Here is a 15,303-nt window from a genome sequence, read left to right as displayed (position 1 = left end):
TACATGGCGGGGTAAAAACGGTCATACACGTAAAAGCCCACTCGTGTGCATACGAGTGAACGCAGAAGAAGAAGAAGAAGAAGAGCCCCTTGCAGCTGTCTGGTTATGAGAACTGGGGGTTGGGGTAGGGGTTTGAGGGGGGTCAGCCCGATACTCCCCCGTGTCGATTCTCCCCCGTGTCGATTCTCCCCCCGTGTCAATACTCCCCCGCGTCAATAGTCCCTCTCACAAAGATCCAAAAACAGTCAAATACAGATGTATGTATATATTTGGTGACTGATAATGCTTTCTGCTTGATCAAAGTTGTGTTGTGGAATGATGAATGTGTTCTGTGTTCTCTTCATAACAGCCGTCCGCGTTCAGAGTTGAGCAGCGACTTGTGTGTGTTGGGCCCGCTGTTTTGTGGGCTCGCTGCCTTGTAGTCGGGGCCGACAGCATATGGAAAATACTCCCGGCAGTGACGATATCTGTTCTGACACACATGTATTGACACATGTATTCATTATCGATCGTCATAAAGATTAGAAAGTTTACACATCCTCTTTAATCTTCTGTCATCTGCTTTTCACGGATAAGATCAGGGCTGATCTTTCACTACTGCAGTAATTTTTTTTTCTTCTTTTTTTTTTTTCAGTTTCACTTCAAGATGGGGTTATGATCGAAATATGGATTTTCTATACCCTCATCAAGCATTTTCTTTCTTTCTTTATTTATTTAACTTTCGGAAGAATCATGTGCTGAACGGCGGTTGACCACTGCCTACCGCATTTTCATCATTCTCCGTTCTTCGTGTTGTTGTCAACCAGAACATGCATGTATGTGAGCTATTTATAGTATCGGCTATGGCAGCGCCCTTTAATTAAACCGGAAAACGGCCTATCGTGGAGTTGTGAATACTTACAGCGAGTTGTAGCTGAGAACAAAGAAGCATTTATGATCAGAATCGTCCTCAAGGTGTAACAAGGGTTTGTTTGTTGTTTTTTTTCGGTTTTGTTGTTGTTGTTGTTGTTGTTGTTTTCCTTTTTCTTTCTTTCTTTATTTTATTCTATTTTATTTTATCTATTTGTATTTGTATTTCTTTTTTTTTATCACAACAGATTTCTCTGTGTGAAATTTGGGCTGCTCTCCCCAGGGAGAGCGCGTCGCTGTACTACAGCGCCACCCATTTTTAAAAAAAATTTTTCCTGCGTGCAGTTTTATTTGTTGTTTCCAATCGAAGTTGCCGTGGGTTCTTTTACGTGCGCTAAGTGCATGCTGCACACGGGACCTCGGTTTATCGTCTCATCCGAATGACTAGCGTCCAGACCACCACTCAAGGTCCAGTGGAGGGGGAGAAAATATCGGCGGCTGAGCCGTGATTCGAACCAGCGCGCTCAGATTCTCTCGCTTCCTAGGCGGACGCGTTACCTCTAGGCTATCACTCCACCTTGAAGTTCACCAAGTGCATGGGGGGGGGGGGGGGGGGGGGAGGCAGGAGGGAAAGGCCAAAAGGGGAGAGCCATGCCGCTGACATTATAGTATAGCTCCGTGGCGCTGTCTGGGTAGTGGGTCACTGACCTACTTTTGGAGCAATGATGTGATTTCTGTCGCTATAACACGGTATGACGACATTGCAGCAAGCTTGTTGGGCCAGTGTCAAAGGCTAGGGCATACCACTGACTTTTTATTTTAAAAATTTTTTAACAACTTATTTTGACTGTTAGGCAGAGTTGACATTGCAAACTGTTTGGTCAGTTTTACGGCTAACTAAAAAAAAAAAAAAGATAAAAAAAAAAAAAATGAATAATAGAGTTTGACCGAATGAAGTGGGTTTTTTTTTTGTTTTTTAATAATTATATTTATCATTATTTTTAAAGATTTTATTTTAACGATAATAACAATAATATAGGCAGAGTTTGACCGAATGAAGTGTCTTTTTAAAATAATTCTATTTATCATTATTTTTTAAAGATTCGTTTTAACGAGAGCTATTTTCTCAATAATATAGGCCGAGTTTGACCTAGTAAAGTGTGTAGCTGTGTGTGTGTGTGTCGGGGCGGGAAGGGGGGGGGTGCTTTTTTTTTCTTTTTTTAAAAAATTCATTTTGACAAGAACTACCTTCTGAATACTGGGCAAAACGTGAATGAATGAAGGTTGTTATTCTTCGTTTTTTAGTTGATTAGAATGACTGTGGGTTTTGTTAATTTAAAAAAAAAAAAATTTTAAACTGGCCCAGATCATGTTCGCCCTGTAGTGGTCAAGATCTGGTCAACCTAGGTGGGCTCACCTCACTACACGTCTATATCGGGATGGATGGTGGAGGCGACCATCTGGTAACGGGATTATAGTTACTGCCTCCTGATAAAACCAGCCCCTGTTGTTGTCACGGCGATAACTACTGACCGTGACGGACGCTTTGTTCAGTGCGCGGGTCTTAGATCACAGGAGAGCGCGACACGATACAAGGAACTGAAAGGCTTTGTGTGATAACCTCCAGAGACTTTAAAGAGGTCAGTCGTTCTGTCGACTTTAAAGAGGTCAGTCGTTCCGGTCCGTTCTATTCATAAGTCCGTTGACTACACAGTACAGGTAGTTGGCAAACTGCTCTAAAAATAGAGATGACTACCATTAGTTGAGAAAAGTACGTTTTCGCAGTTCGGGAGGGAGGTGGGGGGTGGGGGGTGGGGAGGAGGAAAAAATAAATTCAAAATTATTTTCGATCAGAAAATTTACCACGTTTTAAAAAATTCTCAAAATTATTTTCGAGCCTAAAATTTACAACGTTTAAAGAGAAAAGTTCATTGTCTTAAAATATTTTTTTTGCAATAACTGCAACAGGTTTTATGGACATGAGCCAAGACAGGGCGGGGTGTGGAGGACGGGGGCCTGTTCTTGATTTTGGGTCAGTTAGATAAGAGGTCTGGGAACAGTTAGTTGGCAAGCCGTGTGGCGTAACGGTGTGTGTCTGTTTCTTTCCCCTTCCCTTCCCTACAGGAGTCCAGCTTCAGTTAGTTTGGCAAGTTGTGTGGTGTAATAGTGTAGCGGGTGTCTGGGTGTCTGTGTCGTTCCTTACAGAAGTACTACCACCTGAGTGCTGTGCGTCTGTCTCTCTCTCTCTCTCTCTGCCCCACTCCCCCCCTCTCTCTCTCTGTCCCTCTCTCTCTCTCTCTCTTGTTGTCACAAAGACAGATTGGAAGACTGGGTGATGCCTAAAATCTTTATCCTTGAGTAATAAAGTTTCTGAATCTTGAATCTTGGATCTTGAATCTCTCTCCCTTTCTCCCCCCCCCCCCTCTCTCTCTCTCTCTTTCTCTGTCCGTTTCCGTTTCTCTGTCTGTCTGTCTGTCTCTCTCTCTCTCAATCTGCCCGTTTCCGTTTCTCTGTCTCTCTCTGTCTCTCTTTCTCTGTCCGTTTCCGTTTCTCTCTCTCTCTCTCTCCGGCTCACACACTCACACACACACACACACACACAAGTGCAGGTTTAAATACACACAAATTCCTCAACCAACCTTTGCTCTCCCCGGTTCTAGCACACCCCCTCCACCCCCCACCTCCTCTTCTGTCTAAAACCAGTCAACGTGGGAATAAGACGTTAAACTGAAGAACCCCCCCCCCAACCCCCCCTCTCCACTAGGATACGTCTTTTCAAACCGGGTACTATAGTAGCCTCCAGCATGATGCACCCGCTACCCTTCCACACACACACACACACACACACACCTGGCATTTCACGGCTGGACATTACATGGGTTCCTCCTTGTCTTGTTCCGTCCTGTCGCTAAGCCCGTCAATGGACTGAAGGCTCAATTTTCTACAAAGAAAATACGATTTACTCGACGGTACAGGGTGGCGGCGGGGGTAGAAACGATGGGAGAGGAGTGGGGGGGGGGGGGTGGAGGGAGAGAGGGCAGAGGTGATGACAGTCACTATACAGCTCTCCGGCGGGCATCGTCTGAGAGGACATAGAGGAGCCACTTCTTCCAACCAGCCTCAGTCTGTCAATGGAGTGAACGTTTGAATCCTCTTGCAAACGAGCGGTTCATACCCTTGGGGGGGGAAGAAAGAGTGGGGGATAATAAAAGAAAGAAAGAAAGAAAGAGAGAGGGTGGGGGGGGGGGAGAGAGGGGTGGTTACATGAACGGCCAGGACAGGAGGGGGACAGAGGGGGGTCACTGGTAAGGGTGGCAGCACGTTGTTGGCAAGGTGAACACGGCAAGGCAGAGAATGTTGAAGCTAAACGTGTGTTCCAGTTCCGTGGTTGACACGGATCGATCTGGTTCACACTGACCATGGAATTCCAACACACACATGCTGAGACACACACACACACACACTACACACACACACACACACACACACAGTGACTTGCAAAATGAAGCGAACCGCACCTTTCAGACAATGTGCGTGAGTGACGGACAGGGAGGAAGAGAGAATGGAGAGACAGAGAGAGAGAGAGGGAGACATAAAGAGACGGAGAGACAGAGACAGAGAGAGAAGCATAAAGAGACAGAGAGAAGGGGAGAAAGAAATGCGTACAGAGAAACACACACACACACACACACACACACACACACACACACACACACACGATTTTATTGGGGAGGGCGTGAACAATAAAATTTCTTGGAATCCTTTTTACTTTAAAACTAAACTGGAAGAAACACATTGCTTCAATAGTGACTAAAGCAGTTAAAAGTTTAAATTTCTTAAAAATTGTAAGTCACTCTCCCTGGGGACAAGACTCCAAAATTATTTTACATTTAGCGACATCTCTTGTAAGATTAAGATTGACCTACAGTCAAGAAATCTTCTTTTCTGCTCCGCCGACGTTTCTAAAGAAGCTGCGAATAATTGACAGTATAGCTGTGAAACTGGCTGTAGGGGTACCTGTGCATACTAAGACCTCGGAAGCCAAAAAGCTTGCAGGTATTCTACCATTGGAAGAAATCAGAAAATTAAGTTCTGCTAAATACATTGTGAGATGTACAGCGATGGACGATTTTGAGGAATTAAATATTAGGTCTGATATATTTTTTTTAATGCACAAAATAATTCAAATCTACAAACCATTCGCACGTATGTGTCAGATATTTTAAATTCTTCAGACATTGATTTACATGATATGGCACCTCGTGTTCTGGTGTCACCTGTCCTTCCCTGGGAGTTAACAAAAGGAAACGTCAACATATGTGCTTCTGACACAACAAAAGGAGAATCTCCACATATAATAGCAGCATCTGTCAGAAATGAAGTAAAAGAAAATTTTGATTATCATTTCAAAATTTACTCTTATGGCTCGGTCCTGGATGATAGCAGTGCAGGATCTGCTTTTATCATTCCTGGCCTAAAAACAGAAAAATCATATTATTTAGGTAAGGGACATTCAATTTTTACAGCTGAACTGGTGGCCATCCTTATGGCTTTAAATCATTTTGTGGATATACCAATGATAGCAAGTAATATCCTATTTTGTGTTGATTCTCAATCTGTTTGAAAAATTTTGCTCCTTTTTGAGAACAATCAATGAGTTGTTTCGCTTGTCAGTTTAACGACTTCTCTTTTACGAAGTCCTTTAAGTAATTTCCTCTAATTGTATTTAGATTTTTTTTTTTTCAAATTTCACCCTCATTTCACCCTCATTTGCCCAGTTTCCCCCAACCCTCCATTCATTCACATCTCCCACCCCTTCTTACCGATAATACTCAAATGTATTCATAATGAATACTTTAACAAAATGTCTTCAATCACCGATATGTGTGACGGGACATTAAACAAAATCCCTCCTCCTCCACATACACACACACACACACACACACACACACACACGGACACGGAGAGACACACACAGTGGACACATCATGGCCGCTAACACATAACATTGTGGCCGGCCACAAGCCATCAGCATTCCCTGCACACCCGTACGTCATGACCAGATTCCCAACAGCACAACTTAAAACCAGTTCTCACACCTACAAAAGTCAACCAACAGACAAAATCAAGTGACATCTCTATTTTACGGACACGGCCAGAACAGAACACACACATACACACACACACACACACACACCATTCCACCTCCACCTCCCTCTACAATCTTGCGTTCCCACCCCTACCCCCATCGATTAATCACACTCTAATCATTGACACTAGAATTCCCTGAGATATTAGTGTCTATGCTCTGATCCAGTGTTCCCTCCTACAAAAAGACAAAGGCAGGCTTCTGAAAAAGGATTTCCAGTCAGTTTCCAGTTTTTCTCATGTGTGTGTGTGTGTGTGTGTGTGTGTGTGTGTGTGTGTGTGTGTGTGTGTAACGTTCGAGTGCGTCAAAACATACATCGGGTTAACAGTATGACACGATGTCGTGCCGGAGACGACATTTAATTATAATACAGTGTACTCGCACAAGGCGAAAATTATTGTGTTCACTTTTGGTTTAAACAGTATCTTATTTGAAACATGTCATAATACAACACAGATATAGATGAACAGGACAACAAGAAAATCTAGACGTGACAACTTTTCAAAAACTCCGTCATGTTCCCGCAAATTTTATTTTTTGGAAGATATACACATCTATTTGGTTTTAAAAGTATTGGACGAAGGATGACAACCTAAAACCTCTATTTTGCAAATCACCCAACGAAACCATGTGACCACCCAACCAAACCACTTCGTTGCCCGTAAACAAATCAGAGCGCTTTAATCCGGGCAAGCGTAAGTCACGTGACGAAGCCGATGTCACTGTCTGAGAAGAAAAGTCTCCGCGGTATCAGATTCATGTCACAAGTCCACACGCAAGAGAACTGGCAAGACGACGTGCGTGAGCTCCGGTCTGTTAAAAAAATCTGCTCTTCTGTAGTACCAGCTGCAGGTAAGCGAACGGACATTGATTTTGGGGACTTAGATTTTACTTGGGGTTAGTATAATAACGTTGAAATTTGTTGAGGCTGCCGGGATATCGAATGAGATAGGGTAGGCTGCCCCATCAGTGAATCGAGAATGGCGGATGTCACGTTTTGAATGGAAAGGGTCGCCGGGCCGAATCGTGACTGAAAAAGACGGTCGTAGCTGGTCCCATCGGAGACTGATTGAGACGCAGCACGTGTGAATGTCACTGTTTATCGCAGCAGTGCACTATTCTTCAATTTTACGCCCCAGTTCAGAGTCCCTCATCAGTAAAGCGATATTAGTAGTGACTGCGACTGAGTTGGCGATATCCACTCCATCAGTGAGTCACTGACAGATTGAACGTCCACGTGGTCTTGTTAGCACTGCTCATCCCCGCGTCTTGAGGGTCCCGTTGGGAAAATTACTTTGACGGGTGGGTATTGCCGACGAGTTCAGCACTGTTTTGTAGAAGGCGAACTGAGTGTAAATATGTAGAGTTCTAATTCCTGCGAATTATTTACCAGCTAAATGTATCTATCCACATAAACCCACAGATGAATGTTATTCACCCGAAGGAAGAGGCCGACAAAACCAAACCGTTTTCTAACCTTTCTGGACCGGAGGCCTCAGGCTGTAACAAATAGTGTCGGCCGGAAAATATTTAAAAGATTATTATCAGTATCAACACCATCATTTGTTTTATTGCATGATTAATTAAATCAAGAACGATATCAACGCACTGATGATGAAAACTACGAACAGAGGAGCGTGTTTTACAAAGTACGTCTATTCTTTATATTATCATCACGTTCAGACTGAAAGAACAAAGGAAGCCACGAGCCGGAGTTAGACGGGATACAACAATAACTGAGTAAAATATATGTGGAGTCAAAAGAACCCACGGCAACAAAACGGTTGTTCCTGGCAAAATTATGTAGAAAAATCCACTTCGATAGGAAAAAAAAACCCGGAAAAAAAACTGCATACAGGAAAAAATAGGGGGGGGGGGGGGGGGGGGGGGGAGAAGGAAGAAAAAAAGGGGCGGCGCTGTAGTATAGCGACGCGCTCTCCCTAGGGAGAGCAGCCCGAATTTCACACAGAGAAATCTGTTGTGATAAAAAAAAAAAAAAAAAAAAATTCAAATACAAATACAATTTTTTTTCAAATTCAAAATATTCTTTATATTGATTATCATCACGTTCAGACTGAAAGAACAAAGGAAGCCACGAGCCTCGGAGTTAGACGGTGGCATACAACATGAACATGATAACTAAGAAAAGTAGCTGTTACCGTTTACAAGTAACTGACAGCTTCAAGTTACTTGCTGCTCATGCTGCCGACTCAGTTAGCACACAGATAAGTAAAAAGGTATACTGGAACAAACCCATACCCACGGTATGCTGATTTGTTGACTGACGAAGACACTGAAGTCAGCGATTAAAATAATTAAGCTCTGCCAATTCAAGTTGTCACCGCCGACATTTTCAGTGGCGGAGGAGACAATTCAGTTCAGCGCCGCTTAACAGCGGTTAGTCTCTTGTGAAAAAGTCGAGAACGTCAATTTATTTATTTATTTATTTATTTATTCATTTTGCACGAAAGAGCACAACCATTCAAAAAGAGAACTTTGAAGGAAAACTCAGTTTCCGGGCTTGTCCTTACTTATACTCTATCATTTGAAATGTGCAAACAACCTGCAATTGCAGAAGATGTACATGTGCAAAACGCAAATTTGCGTTAAACTGATCGACTGGCAATTAACTGAGCCTTTTAGACCCCTCGACTGATCCAGCCCCATTGTCCTCAGTTTCACCATGAGCCCAGAATTCATGGAGGCAATGGCAGTAACCCTTTATTCTTAAAATAAAAAAAAAAAGAAGAAGAAAAAAAGAGTTGATTTTATTTGTATTTCTTCAGTTTTATCACAACAGATTCCTGTCTGTGAAATTCGGTCTGCTCTCCCCAGAGAGAGCGCGTTGGCTATACTACAGCGCCACCCATTTTTTTTTTTTTTTTTGGTCATTTTTTCCTCAGTGCATGCAGTTTTATTTGTTTTTCCTGTCGAAGTGGATTTTTCTACAGAATTTTGCCAGGAACAACCGTTTTGTTGCCGTGGGTTCTTTTACGTGCGCTAAGTGCATGCCGATGCACACGGGACCTTGGTTTATCGTCTCATCCGAATGACTGACTAGCGTCCAGACCACCACTCAAGGTCTAGTGGAGGGGGAGAAAATATCGGCCGCCGGCTGAGCCGTGATTCGAACCAGCGCGCTCAGATTATCTCGCTTCCTAGGCGGACGCGTTACCCGGTCTAGGCCATCACTTATTGCCGGAAAGAATTTCTGAAAAATTGGAATCAGTAGGATTTCTCCGTTTGAAAATTGAGTAAACTTGTACATTTGTCACGTTCGTCAGTATACTATATTACGATAGGAAAAACAAAAGTGCACGCAGGAAAAAACTACAAAAAAATTGGTGGCGCTGTAGTGTAGCGACGCGCTCACCGGCCTAGTCAGGGGAAAGCAGCCCGAATTTCACACAGAAATCTCAGTGTTGTGACAAAAAGAAATATGTGTGTGTGTGTGTGTGTGTGTGTGTAAAAACATATATATATATTAGACTCGACTGCTGGGCTGAGAGATAAAGTTGTGTGTGACGAGCCTTTGAATTTGAATGCACATGCAGTTACCAATCGGATTGATAGACGTATTGTGTTGTATTGCCGGTATTCAGTAGTGTTGTCAGTGTTGTACTGTATTTTATTGTATTGTTTTGTTTATTGCGCTGTATTGAATTGAAATTTATTGCATGTAGCATATTCAGGACTAAAATGCTGTGCCATTCTTGAACAAAAGCTAATTTGTGTTTGTATATTTGTGTTATTGCTGCCGATTTATCATCACATGGGGAATTGAGGGGAATAGGGGAGTTAATCTATTTCTCGCCCCAACGTTTTCTGGGTTCTTTCCCCTTGAATTGTTGAAGGGGGGAAAAGTTATCCACGGATTTCATAGTAAAAATGTATTATTCTACACATTTTTTAAAAGTTTACATTAATACCGTAATTTCAACTATGATTTGAACCATTCCTTAAAAAAAAAATGGAAAGGAAACATTCGTGCGAAAAAAAAAAAAAAAAAAAAAAAAAGAGGCGGACGAGTTCCGCCGCTTTAAATATAATCATTGACGTCACGAGCTTCGATGCATTGCATGGCGGTCTAGATTGTGAGGATTTTTGGGTAAGTTTTCCCAGTGTTCATTGGAAATGTTAGAGAGGGAACCTTGGGAGTTTTCTGCAGTGCTCCCAGAATCACTCTCGAATAGAAAATAGTTGTTTTGATTAGCAACCTTGGTAATATTGCTTGAAAATTGACTTAAACTGTCAGCACGCGTGTCGAAACCCCGAATTCAAGATGGAGAGCTTCGTTGATCGGTTTCGCGTAGTTCATTGAATTCACTCTCTAGCTTCATTTCCCGGAAGATCTGTGCAGCTTGAGCAGAAACCGAATGCACTCGACCAGTAAAATTATTACGAAGGCCGTACACTGCAAAATAGTGAGAAATCACAACTGTGTGGTTTACATTTCGAATAAATCGTAACAATCGCACTGTCTTTCAACATTCGAGCGATGACCTAGTTCCCCAGTTAAAAATGCCCACACATAAAAAAAATATAAAAAAATCTTCAGATTTTAGTCCAGACATCAGGATCCATCGGCGTTGATTTTTCCGTGAAACACATTTCTTGGTTGTTCAGTATGGAATGTAACCTACTATATTTATATCACGTTTACCGATGAGCAGGGCAGGTGGAGAGAAAATTACAATTTCGAATGGGTTAAAAAAAAAAAAAAAAGGAAATTAATTAAACCAGCTTAATTGACAAGAAGAAAAAAAATGTTTACCGAAACACAAATTGCACATGTGCGTGGAAATGCATGCATGCACCTGACCAAATGAAGGGATAGGCTCGATCATCAGCAGTTGGATATGATGCAAACATCTTTTGGAAAACGAAAATGAATTAACAATTTCGTTTTAAAAAAATTAAGTCTTTAAAAAAAAGAAAAGAAAAAAAAAAAGAAATGCAGAAGCAACTTCTCTAAAGAAAAATTGTCACTTAAAAAAAAAGAAGAAGAAGAAGAAGGCTAAAGCAAGTTCTTTCAGCCAAGATGTGTTCAGTCATTTTTGTTTGTGATGCTGAAAACCACATTTTGTTAAACATGACAATCCATATTGATAATGCGCATGCGAATATGAGCATGTTGCATTGTTAATGACTAACGTTAGATCTCTTTCAGAAAACAAAAATTAAAAACTTGTACAAATGTTAATTTCATTTAATTTTTAATCAGTTTATTTTAGGTTAGTGTTGGATGTGTCCATTATATTTTTTCAGAAATATTAAATGAATATTCCCTTTAGCAATATGTATGACACATGGTCTTCTCTTTATGTATCCGGTATCAGTCTCACTGGACAATATTTTCAGTCTCATACTTCTGTATTTGTGTAAACTTATCACGCAGTTCAAAATAACATAAGGAAAAAACAGAGCCAAAGGTCGTCACTAAAGTTGACAAAATTTCAAAGTTTTTTCAACGCTCAAGCAGTGAAATGCTATCTGTTTTATGGGTGTGTCTTGGGGTGTTGCTCAAGCATTTTTGACTCATTTGTGTAAACAAAGTGAGTCTATGTTTTAACCCGGTGTTCGGTTGTCTGTGTGTGTGTGTGTCCATGTGTCTGTGTGTCCGTGGTAAACTTTAACATTGACATTTTCTCTGCAAATACTTTGTCAGCTGACACCAAATTTGGCATAAAAATAGGAAAAATTCAGTTCTTTCCAGTCATCTTGTTTAAAACAATATTGCACCTCTGGGATGGGCACAAAAAAATAAAAAAAGAAGCCTAATTATATGCAAACTGCATTTACTGTTTATATTTTTTGTATTCTCTAAACATGGCACTTTGATCTGATAGTCGACTCAACAACAAGAACAGTCATCATTTTTTGTTCGAACAGGAACTTCTTTTGCTAAGCATGGAAGTTTTATTTATTTTGCAAACGTTTTGGTGCAGATAGTAAAAAAAGGGAAATTACTCTGTAATTAATGCTAGGGGACTTTGCCACAAGTGAGTCTTGAAGGTCTTGCCTCTCTTGTTGTTGTTAGATTCAGTTTCAAGGATGTGTCAAAGCATGCATACTTATCCATGTACGCTGTACCACATATCTGCTGTTAAATGTTTTTTCCATACTATGTCACCTCATTGAAAGTGAATCTGAATAAGTATAATATTATTATTATGATGAACATTTACGCCTAATCTTGAAAATTAGCCCTAGGTGTTCACAGATGTAACACATGCATAAATATCATGAAGGAAACATTGAACACAAGATACCAAATACTGTTAATAATTATTCATCCCCCCCCACACACACACCCACAATACACACAAGCACATGCGCACGTCATTGCACACAATCATAAGCAGTACACAATAAAAAACAAAACAACAAAAAAACAACCAACAAATTATGAAACTATCAAAACTCACTAACTCACTAATAGTCATTTTAGTTTTTCTGTGAAGGGATGAGCTGTTGAGAGTTATTGAGGAAGGGAAAAGGTGGGTCTTCAGTCTGGATTTGAAAGATAGCAGCAAGATGAGTGACGGAGAGGCTGAGGAACTTGATTCCAAAGAATGGGGGCTTGGTACAAAAAACTGTGTAGGCCATACGTTTTGGTTCGAGCAGGGGGGGTCCTAAGCATGTGGGTGTCAGAAGATGAGTGGCGTTGGCGTGAGGGTATGTAAGGTTGAATGACATCAGAAAGATGCTGTGGACAAGAAGCCTCAATGGACTTGTAGCAAAGAGAGATGACTTTGTAAATATTTTTTTTCTTGTACTGGGAGCCAGTGTAAAGCATGAAGGAGAGGAGAGACGTGATCAAACTTAGAGGAACGAAAGACAAGATGAGAAGCATGGTTCTGAAGCCTAGCAGTGAGGTAGCTGGGTGAACCGATGAGCAGGGAATTAGAATAATCCAGGCGGGACAGTACAAAGGCACAGAGGAGAGTTTTGGTTGTATCTTCAGTCAGAAGGGACGCAATTCTGTGACTTTCAAAAGTAACACAGTTTGCATATATTTGCAACATGCTGACAGGAAAGAGACTGGTCGAGGATGACGACTCCAAGATTGCAGATGGAAGAGGAAAGAGGAATGTTGGTACCACTGAGGGAGAGAAAGAACTGTTATATATATATAGATAGATAGATATTAACCATGATCTATGCAGAAACCCAACATGCTGGCCAGGCATTGAAAGTATGCCCTACGTTTGTGTAAAACAGTAAAATAGAATGAATGAAAAGAAGCAAAATAAACAAGTAAAAACATTAAGATATGATCAAGTGAAATATATGTAGAATGAGAAGGCAGATAAATTAGATTAAACTTTTATTTAAAGAAAAACAGATTTCATTTACTCTGAAATAAATGTATACGCTACCAGAAGCAAGTCCATCAATAACTTAATAAATGAAGACCAAGAATAGAAGGGTTTAAATTTATTGCCCCCAGTTTCTTCTGTTCATCCAGTTTTACTGCAGTTAGGTAATTGAGGAATTTACTGCTTGTCTGCTGCTGCTGACTATGCTCATCATTGAGCAAGTGAGGGGCTGTCACCTTGCTAGTCAGGACATCAGTCACCCCTCTGTATTGGACTTCATGGGATTGCAGTTTGCATTGCCTTTGTTCAGGGGGGAAAAAATCATGCCATTGATAAGTGCACAAAAAGTTGTAATCACACTTCAGGTAATGCCACACTGATTACAGTTCACCTATGTTCAGCAGCCGAGGGGTTAAAAACTCTTGAACTCTTATTACGTAATGTAAGACTAAGACTAGTAAGAGCCATATTTTTTGTGTGATGCAGTCATGTTAATCTCTACAGAGTCTGTGAGGATCTGGGTTCAAATCCTACTCAGACCCTTCCTCCCAAGTTTAACTGAAAAATTAAACGGAGCGTCTTAGTCTTTCAAATGAGACGATAAACCTAGGTTCCATGTGCGGCACACACTTGGCGCACTGAAAAAGAACCCATGGCAACAAAAGTGTTTTTCTGGCAAAATTCTGTGGAAGAAATCCACAAAAATATATCTGCATGCACCCAAGGCCTGACAAAGCGCACAGGGTTATGCCACTGGTCAGGCAGATGCCTAGCAGATGTGGTGTAGCGTATGGTATATATATACTCATTTGCGGAGCTTCTAAGTTTGACCATGTTTCTCCTCTCCTTCAGTCTCTCCACTGGTTGCCTGTTTCTGATCGAATAGACTATAAACTATCCACTCTTACCTTTTCTGCAGTCAACGGATCTGGCCCCAGGTATCTTTCTGAACTCCTCCATATCTATACCCCGTCTCACCAGCTCCGTTCTTCCTCTGATACTCGACTTCTCAGGATACCTCATGTCAGAAGTAAGACCTATGGACACAGATAATTTTCTTTTCAATCGCCAAAGACATGAAACAAGCTCCCTGATAACCTCCGTCATTCTGATTTAAGACCTATGGACACAGATTGTTTTCTTTTCAATCGCCAAAGACATGGAACAAGCTCCCTGATAACCTCCGTCATTCTGATTCCCTCGCATCTTTTAAATCTCGTCTCAAAACTCCCCTTTTCCCTCAGCAATAAGTTCAATTATGGCAGGTCCACTTTCTTTGCGTTAGCTGTGCTTGACTGTGTGTATACATATGTATGTGTACATAACTACATACATGTATATTAATGCGTATTTTGTGTATTTATGTAAGTTTATGCCTACCTGTGTGTGCGTATGTGTTAGGGTAGCTGTTAGATACACATGTACGTTAAGATTATGCATTGTGTGTATAGTCACATTTTGGTGTGTGTATGTAACATTGATGTAATGTTTTATGTTAACAAAAGCGTTTTAGTAAAGCGCCTAGAGCAGATTTCTGGATAGTGTGCTATATAAGTATCCATTATTATTATTATATGTACAGATTTGTCTGAACACAGAAACTGAAACTGAATGTGTGCTTGGTGGCTGTATGTTGTCATAAACTAGCCCCTCCATATATTGTTTACAACATGTATTGAAAAATATATATATGTGGAACTTTTTTTGGGTGTGTGTAGTCTGTGTTGCTTGGGTGGTAGTGCGGGGTTGGGTGGAGGTCACTGGTCCATTCTCTTATAGAGCGTGACTGACTGTCCAGTATTTTATTCTATACTAATTACAGCATGATGGCTATATTTTGGTGTAGTGCAGTTATGTTAATCACTCTCTCCCTCCCTCTCTGTCCAGTATTTTATTTTATAGCATGATAATGTAAGAACTATATTTTTGTGCAGTGCAGTTACGTAAATCACTGTCTCCCTCTCTCTGTGTCTGTCTGTCTCT

The sequence above is a fragment of the Babylonia areolata genome, chromosome 27 (assembly GCF_041734735.1).
Source record: "Babylonia areolata isolate BAREFJ2019XMU chromosome 27, ASM4173473v1, whole genome shotgun sequence".
NCBI classification, from domain to species: domain Eukaryota; kingdom Metazoa; phylum Mollusca; class Gastropoda; order Neogastropoda; family Buccinidae; genus Babylonia; species Babylonia areolata.
This window is presented reverse-complemented; position numbering follows the sequence as displayed.